Genomic DNA, 9079 nt, shown 5'->3' with positions numbered 1-9079 from the left:
TAATTATGATCACCGTGTAATAAACAGTACGCTTCTCGTTAAACTCATCACACAGTCGTTTAATGCCTAGTAGATAGATATCTGATCAAATTTCGAGCAACTCGAATGTATGAGTGGTTAAATACGAAGGATTGTTTGAAAGATAATTGTTGGAATGCTGTTTTTATGATAGGATTTGTTCGTATTTAAAGGTGTGGTTGATTTGTTGGTCTTGACAACTGAAACAATATTATGGTATAGTTTCGATAACAAAGATACATTTAAGAGTGGAGGCACTTCTCAACTACTTGATTTCGAGTTCGATCCCACAATGGGGTATTCTAGGTAAATGGCTTCTACTATAGCCTTGGGTTGACTAATATCTTATGGGAAGAATATGAGAGACACAAAGACTTACTGAAGGTACCAAAGATCAGAACCACACAGCTGTTATATCGTTTGCAGACAAAAGTAAGGTCTTTCAACTCACTGCATCAATTCAAACTGATACAGACTTTTAGGTTATGTGGCATACCAGGCACACTTTAGATGTAAAAACCTGTTGTTCAGGTTTTATCACCTGATGGTGATACAGATTTCTATGTTATCATGGCAGGAGTTCTTCAAGGTGACACTCATATACCTTTTCTGTTCATGGTGGACTGAAGCAAAATTTGATTTGGCACGGTCTTCGATGAACAGGATGTCCACAGCGGGGAAGCAAAATCTATCTAATGACTTCAAAATACAGTTTTTTAGAGTTACCGTAGAAAGCATATTGATATATGGAACTGTAGGTTGGACACTTACAAAATGAATCATATACCAAGATGTTTAAGAGAGTGTAAAACGTTTCTTGGGAGCAACATTTACTGGAGAGTTTATTGTATAGAAATATACAATTATTAACATAAACCATCAAACGATGTGGAGTTAAGTTTGTGGGACACTGTTGGCAAAGAAAAGTTCAAGTTGTACGCTAACTGTTACTATGGGAAGCAGAAGGCGAAGAAGAAGAAGAAGAAGAAGAAGAAGAAGAAGAAGAAGAAGAAGAAGAAGAAGAAGAAGAAGAAGAAGAAGAAGAAAGAAGAAGAAGAAGAAAGAAGAAGAAGAAGAAGAAGAAGAAGAAGAAGAAGAAGAAGAAGAAGAAGAAGAAGAAGAAGAAGAAGAGGGACTAAAATCATAACTACTTGTTTGGTTTCTGTAATTCGCTGTTAATTTCTCGAACGTTATATTGATATTATAACAAATTGTCGTGGACTGAAAGCATGATCTTATAACAAATCTATATATATAAAACTGTAGTTGTGTGAGTGTCTGTCTCCTACGATTTAGATTCCTAACTCCTCCCACATTTTGCGGTGCAGTTTAACCAAATTCGGGTATCTTATAGTCGTGATTCATATCGAGCCCGTCTGGCTATTAGCGCGCGTCTATGATGAGTCTACGATTTTAAAAATAATTTAACATAATTTTTTATTCCATTTTAATGCATAATTTTTCGTGTGTCGATAGCGGCGGAGTTGGCGTCCACGCTCAAACACCTGCACCTGTGTTTGCTTCTCCCCCTTCTTCCCTCCCTCGTGAAGCTGTGGGGAAGGGAGTGTAAGGAAATCAACGTCGTAAAGCGTTGTCAAGGAGACCAGCGTTCTTTTAGAACAACGACTTCATGGCTTGAAGACACCAAAACAGAAATGGCTAAGAAAGCCCAAATTGGCATCTATAAAGGAAGTAACTCTCTAAAAATGCTTATATAGTTATTTCCCTTACAAATCCGAGCAACGCCGGGCGATACTGCTAGTTTCTTATACAAATGATATTATAACAAATTTCAGGCCTGAAAGCATGATCAAAAATATACCAAGGTGTAACAAGCCCATAAGCGGCACATACCACGTTACTTACTGTCTTACGATATATGAGATCAATAGATCCAGTTCGCTTTAAACTTAACTACATGCACCCCTATTTATATGAAGTGTGGGTTTTGTAAGTTGAAGTTAATGCTGTTTACTTCATGTTGAGACTTGTAATGACAAGCAGATTCTGGAGTAATGAAGTACTCTGATAATGTCCCGCTCCTGCTGATTACTAGTGATTCCAAGGTATCGCTTAACGTTTTTTAATGCTGTTGACACAACCGGATTGAATGTCCTGCTCAGGTGTCGAAACAGTGATATCCGTTTGATAGCTGATGGGGATCCAGGGTTTCTGGAGGTCACTTATACTGAAATTGGATGTTTTTAATCATAGATTAGACTATCCGTGACCCGTTGGGTTACCAGAAAACCCTAAGTTTCCCAGCAACGGAGTTTTGTTTCGTGTCTTTGTTTAGCTTTTCCAGATTATTTGGCATGCTTTCAACGAATGTAACATCGAACTCATGCGTAAATAGCTCTTTTTCACAGAAAAGGAGATTTGGTAGCTATTTCTTGCGCGTCCTGCTACCACGTAACAGGTATTTCGGGTCCTTTATCGTGAATAGCTGTAACAGGTATTTCAGGACCTTTATCGCAAATAGCAGAGTATGCTCGAAATAGCAGCCAAATCATTGGAGGTGAGATACGTTGAATGCACTCGAAAAAAAACCTATGGGAAAAAACTATTTCACACCAAGGTTACGAATGGGTCTTTTACGAAATATTTACCGTATTTTTAAAGTCATTTTCACTTTAGAATAATTTTAGATATGCCACAAAAACTTTTGTAACGGTATTTCTAAAAAAAAAAAACATTAAAATATTGTCTGTTTAAAGAAAGCTAAAATATAAGTACTTACTGTACAAACAACTTAGATTTTTGAAATCACATTCACTTGAAAATATTTCTAAATGGTTAAAATATTTTGTTTAACGAAAGCAAAAATAGAAATATTTACTGTAAAGAAACAAATCGTTGTTTTTCGTTGTCAAATCATTGTTTAATCGAAAGGTTAGAGTTTCTTCCCTTTCAGGATGAAGTTATATCGGAACTTTTTCACATTATGCACCATTTTTGGTATTCCTACCCCCAAACCCCGAATATCTCAATAACTACTGCTCCAATTTACGTAAAACATGTTTCATTCCATTCGTATTAACATTTCAGGGTAAACGTAATTCATAGTATTTTCCCATTATGCATCAGTTTTGCTGGGTAACATTGCAAGCAAGCAAGATTCAAACTGACTTTCAATGTATTATAGATAATCTTATTAGGCTTAGATAACGCTTAGATAATGCTATCAAATTTTGGATAAGTTTTGTGGCATATATCAATATCAATATATATATATATACATCCATCCTTACCAAAAAGTATGTGCACATTCGTATGAATTATGTATGTGGCATATGTTTCTGTGTATTTATGCATATATGTAAGTATTGAAAAGCAGCATTGAATAAAATATATACAATATATACATATTTATCCCATTCGTATGCACCCGAACGTGAGAGAACTTTCTTCTCGTAGACAACATTGGATATTCCATGATGTTATTCATAGCCCAATGTGTTTTCACACATATTGTCTATGAGGATAATGTGTTCTCTTTCTTGACTATCTCCGCGAAAGACCTTCACACGTTCGAATGTACACAAGTGTGTTAAATATCAGTGTAGAGGCACATTTGTAAATATATTTGTATATGTGCGTGGGTGCATTTGTACGTATATGCAAAATAAAAGATATACTGATCTTTAGATTAACATTCAAACGCGCTAACGTTTTTCTAACTTCTCAGCCAAGCGTTTCGCCAACAAGCATTGTATCTATACCTTTGGGTTGTCTAATCACAAGAAATTCCTCGTTTGTGATGAACGATATCTAGCAAATGTTTTTTACGACTTTTGAGATAAAGGATAAGATGACTGGAAGCGGTATTTTTCAAGGACTTTCCTCAGTGATAATATGTATCTAAATACCGGAATGGAGATCGTTTAGTAAGCATCGTACTTTATCTTTCTGCTGTTTGAGAATCAAATATGAACAATTACCTGTAATATACAGGCCATATCCATCAACTTCATTGTAAAGCATGTATACACTTACAGTGTATACAACGACGATGAGTGTTGTACTAAATAGTGCCTGTAATGACTTTCTTCATGCGCAGCTGGGTTGACGCTGTCATCATTCTTACAGAAAATCGTTGGTGCAGTGGTCGTTTATGTAAAAGAATATCGCTATTGTTCTTACATATGATTTTTGCCTCGGTCGTTGTTTATAGCTAAGATACTTGATACTGTTGTTTATACGTATTATAGTTGAAACTTGATGTTTTTGTATGAACAATGGTTGTTGTTGTTCCTGTGCAAGATAGTTTTGTCGATGCTATTTACATGCAAGCTTGTTGATACAGTTGTCATTTAAGCACAATCTATTTGAAGCTATAATCTATAAGTAAAGTGATTGCCGATTTCGTCGTTTATAAACAAAACGTTGCTTTTTTCGTCGTTTATGTGCAAGATAGTTCAAGCCTTCGTTATCGATTCAACGAGAAAGCCTCTTCTGTAGTCACTCAACCTGCCGAGAGTAGCAACTAAATAACTCGTTAATTACACTCTATCTTCTTGAAACAAAGATTATATTGGACAACGTAGTCGCAGAGACTCTATAAAAACGGATGGTTGGAAGATCATTTATTTTAGATCACGAAAAGATTTGATCTAGAACTACAGAGCAGCAACAGTACCAACAACACCGACATGTGGGATGGGATAGTATTTTTAAAACGAGGCGCAATAATAGGGCACATCGGTTTCTTTCGACAATAGACATTATAGATGATACTTTTAGTTTCCGATATAAATGATAGCCACGGTAACTTAACACATAACAATGAAAGATGTAGTCTTGTAAACACAATACCCGAGAAAGAAAGGGATGGTGCCGAATGGAATGATTTTTAATTATAAATTTGTTCAGTCAAGACTGATCAAGTACAACAGAAATGACATTAACAACAACCAAATGTGCTATTTCCGTGGAATAGTTGAACGGCTGCTTGAAGTGGGGCGAGTACACAAAAACTATTAGAGGTGAAGAGGTGAATTTCGTAAGTAAGTTTAGTGAGTAAGTTTATCTTCGGAGGAGGGGGCTTCCCATTTTGCTGAGATTATTGTTCAGCCAAAGTCTTCGCTACATTTGCGGCACCTGACAGAGGGAGTGTTTGTCCAGGATAGGACTGCATAGCCACAGCAGGAGATGTATTAGGACATGAAATCTCAAAGCCGGACTAGATTGTTTTATGCGCGACACCATTGTCTCCCGAGACAAAATGGATGCTAACAATTGTTCAGCCGCAGATTAGCTGTAATCGAACAGGCAGGCGTGTGATCAAAAGAATTCTAGCCATAGCCATTTTGTCTTTTATCCAGATATTAATGCGTCTAGTACAACAAGATTCAACATTAATACCGTTGTATGTGACTTGAGATAATGACTGATATTTCTAAGAACTTGAATAGTCACATATAAGCTTCGGCAAAGCTCATGGTATACCAGGACTTGTTTAGCCATAGAACACCTGTCATTCAGCAGATCAATTAGCAAAATCTTCCATGGCTGTGATTATCAGATGTAGCCATGGCCGTTTTTTATTCAGATATAGTATACCCAATGTGTCTTTACTTTTAAGATGGTTTGGTCTGATTAGGTGGAGTATAATTTGATATTTCTTGTAGTTCGAAAGACTAAAGAGAAGTTCCTTGAATTTTTGTTATTGGAGATGTATAATTTCAGGTCAGTGTGATTCGAAGCATATTTAGCTGATATTTCAAGCCAGTGATAGAGCGACAGTGTAAAGATACCCTTGCTGGCTTGAGATCATCAATACCTCCTACACCTCAGGGGATGACCTAAAGGTCATTCTTAAGAGATATACTTTTCTAGCAAGGGATTTGCTCTGAGACCGAAACTAAAACAATTACAGGGTGAAATACACACGTTAGCCTTTCAAAATACGCAAAGGATTTAACTTCCCTTGAGCATTTATTATTTCGTGTTAAAATTTTCGTCGCAATAATTGCGACCTGGTCATTGACAGTTCCACAGCATCTTTTCGTTTACCCTTCTGTTTTCATATTTCTGATGACATCCGCTACCTTTGTTCCAATTAGTGCATTTTTAAATAATGAAGAATTTATTAAAATAACTTAGCTGTTATTTAGCTGGTGTTTGGAACATAATCTGTCTTGAAATTTTGACTGTAGATTTTAATTTAGATCACTTTAGAAACAGGAAATTTGTATTGCAGACGCATGGACGGGCTCGGGCTAGATCTGTATCAAAATGGTTTCTTGTTGTCAAGCAGTGTCAATAAAAACACATCAACTCACGTACCAACGAGTCGTTCAACTCGCAAGACGCAGCGCTCAAATCTCCTTCAAACCATACCTCTCTGCCTTAAATACATTAGACAATGAACTACCTGATATACAAAATGTTTGGATAGTTACAAACATTCTCTAAAGTGCAGGCAGCATTAGTAATTTTAAACCAGTGAAGGAATCTGTACACAGTCGCTCCATTACCTGCGAGAAATATCAAATAGGTATGATTAACATCACACCTTTAGGGAGAAGAACATACTGGATATGTAGACTCAGGTGCACTAACCTTAATGAAAGAGGAGTTAGTCATGACTGGGATACCTTTGATCACAGATCTGCTGGTTGACAGGTGACACCCCTAACAGCACAAAAAAATGAAGGAACTTCTGTATAATCATCGGACAGTTGATGCAGGGATAAAAGAAAGCTCAACAACTGCAACATTTTGGCATATTTTGATGATAATTCCATGTTAACCCTAACGTACAGCCTGGTTCTGAATCTCTTTTCTCATTAACCCTCACTAATATTATAGCAACATGCATAACACATAACTAACAGTTATTCATTTGTTTATTTATTTAATGGACTGCTTTGGGGAAGGCATTGTGTTCATGGCCTTTGCAGACCCTTTTGACACTGGAGGCACCTACGCAATTAATGTTTCTCCCGAGTATCTTTTATCTAATTGCTTCAAGAAAAAATATATGCTGAGACGGAATTCCAGAGGGTTGATGTTTTATAGAAAAAGGAATGAGTATAGTGGTAAGTGTGGAAACTGAAGGTGAGGGTAGACACTGTATAGAAGACAAGAGGAGAAGCATGTGATATCACCTGCATAGGAGTGCCTGTGATTAGGTGTGATGGCAATAGGTAGTTAATATATAAAATGAAGAGTATGTAAAAGCCATAACCGAACTTGGGAAACATCTTAGTGAACAAAGTATGGGTTAGAAAAATTCCATCTGCACACGTTTCGGTGGCTCGGTTGTACAATTTGATAAAAAAAAAAGCCATCGATTTCTGGTACAAGAGACGAATGCAGCCCGTAGACAGGAAGTTTTCCTTGGAAATTTGCTTGCCAGATATGGCCGAATGCTTTGCTAATATTATGTTCCCCAACAATGTTTTCATTAAATTTTCGAGAGCAAGGGACCACTGACGAGTGATTTAAAAGTGCAAGTCACCAGTGGAACTAGGTCCACGAAAGCTATATTGATGGTCCTTAAATATGGAAAAAACATTCAAGGTGTTAGAAAAGTTTATTGTTAGTTGACCTAGTCATTTTGGAGGTATTGAAAGTGAGGTAGACAGGATTATTGGAAAGGGTGACAGAAAAGACAGAGAAAGAAGGGAGAAAGAGTGAGGTAGAAAGCGAGAGAGAGAGAGTGTGAGAAGAAGAGAGGCAAATGGGTGAAAGGTAAAGAGGGGAGAAAGAGTGAGATAGAAAGCGAGAGAGAGGAAGAGAGACAAATGAGCAAGAGAGAAAGAGAGTGAGAGAGAGTGTGACAAGTAACAGATTTATGACTTTGCCGAAGATAGGAATGGAAATAACATTGTCAGAGCCGACCCTGTTGGTTTGAAGTAACTGAAGGTTGTTCGGCAACTGGAATGTGTATGTAGTGGAGTGAAAATGTAACATTTGGAGCATATCTACCATTTGCCGATGGTGTAGAGCTGATCACCAAAGCGAGCAGCTGATGGTGGAAATTTTCGCCGCAAGTGTACAGAATCATCGCGGTTGAGAAGTGTAGGTGAAGGAGGATCCGACAGATATTGTAGATATCTTTTTGGAAAAGAATCAAAAGAATTGACTGCAAGTTGGAGAAGTGGGACACATGACTCACAACCCTCGATAAATTCTCTGATAGATCAGTGACTTAATCAAACAGTAACTGTTCTTTATCTATTAATTAATGAAACTCAGTCTTAACTTTTGCATGCAATAAATTTTCTCCATTGTTAAATTTGATATCTTAAATTCAGGATTCTTACTAAATTTTTGAATATGACTATATACTCCTATATGTTAGTCATATATAAATCTATAGTTCAAGCTAATCATTCCCAAAATAGATAGGTAGTAAATTACACTCTAGTAACAAATTTCACAACTTTATTTTAGATATATTCTGTACTTAGTCCATCCCATTTAGTTCTTGTTTTATAAATTCGTTAAGTGTTCTCTAAAGGCCTTCGATCACTATTCGATATATGTATTATAATGCATTTAGAATGTGCTCTAGATTTGCTTTCTACATTGAATATAAACCATAAAGAATTCGTTATTGGAACACGTGCTACATTACAATTCAATTTTTTAAAAATGTTTACGCATTTTAATGGTTAACATTGCTAGAAAAAATTGTTTCGCGATTCTTCCCGCAGACATTCTAAGCACATTGCAGAAGTACCTAAGTTGTGACCACTCAATGCGGAGAAGTAGCGGTCAACCTGGAGCGATTCACTGATCGCCGACCCCATCGAACAACAGTATCCCAGTAATCGGTGAAACCCATTTCTGTCGTTTGCATTCGCGTTTGCATTTTATTTCAGACACTATCAACTGCTCATGACATGGAGGTAGACCATAAGCAAGACAGTTGAAAAATATCCAAAGCGTAAGTCAGTTTCACTTAGGGATTCAGTCAGCTCATTTGCCGATGGCTGGTTCGGATAGAAGGACTCTCTGAAAAATTTGTCACTGGACTCTACACCGTGAACCTCACAAAAATACGTGGATGGTGAATATGGATGGATAGAGAAATAGCAATTAAATTTCA

The sequence above is a fragment of the Octopus sinensis genome, linkage group LG4, assembly GCF_006345805.1.
Source record: "Octopus sinensis linkage group LG4, ASM634580v1, whole genome shotgun sequence".
NCBI classification, from domain to species: Eukaryota; Metazoa; Mollusca; class Cephalopoda; order Octopoda; family Octopodidae; genus Octopus; species Octopus sinensis.
Note: the sequence above shows the minus strand (reverse complement) of the source record.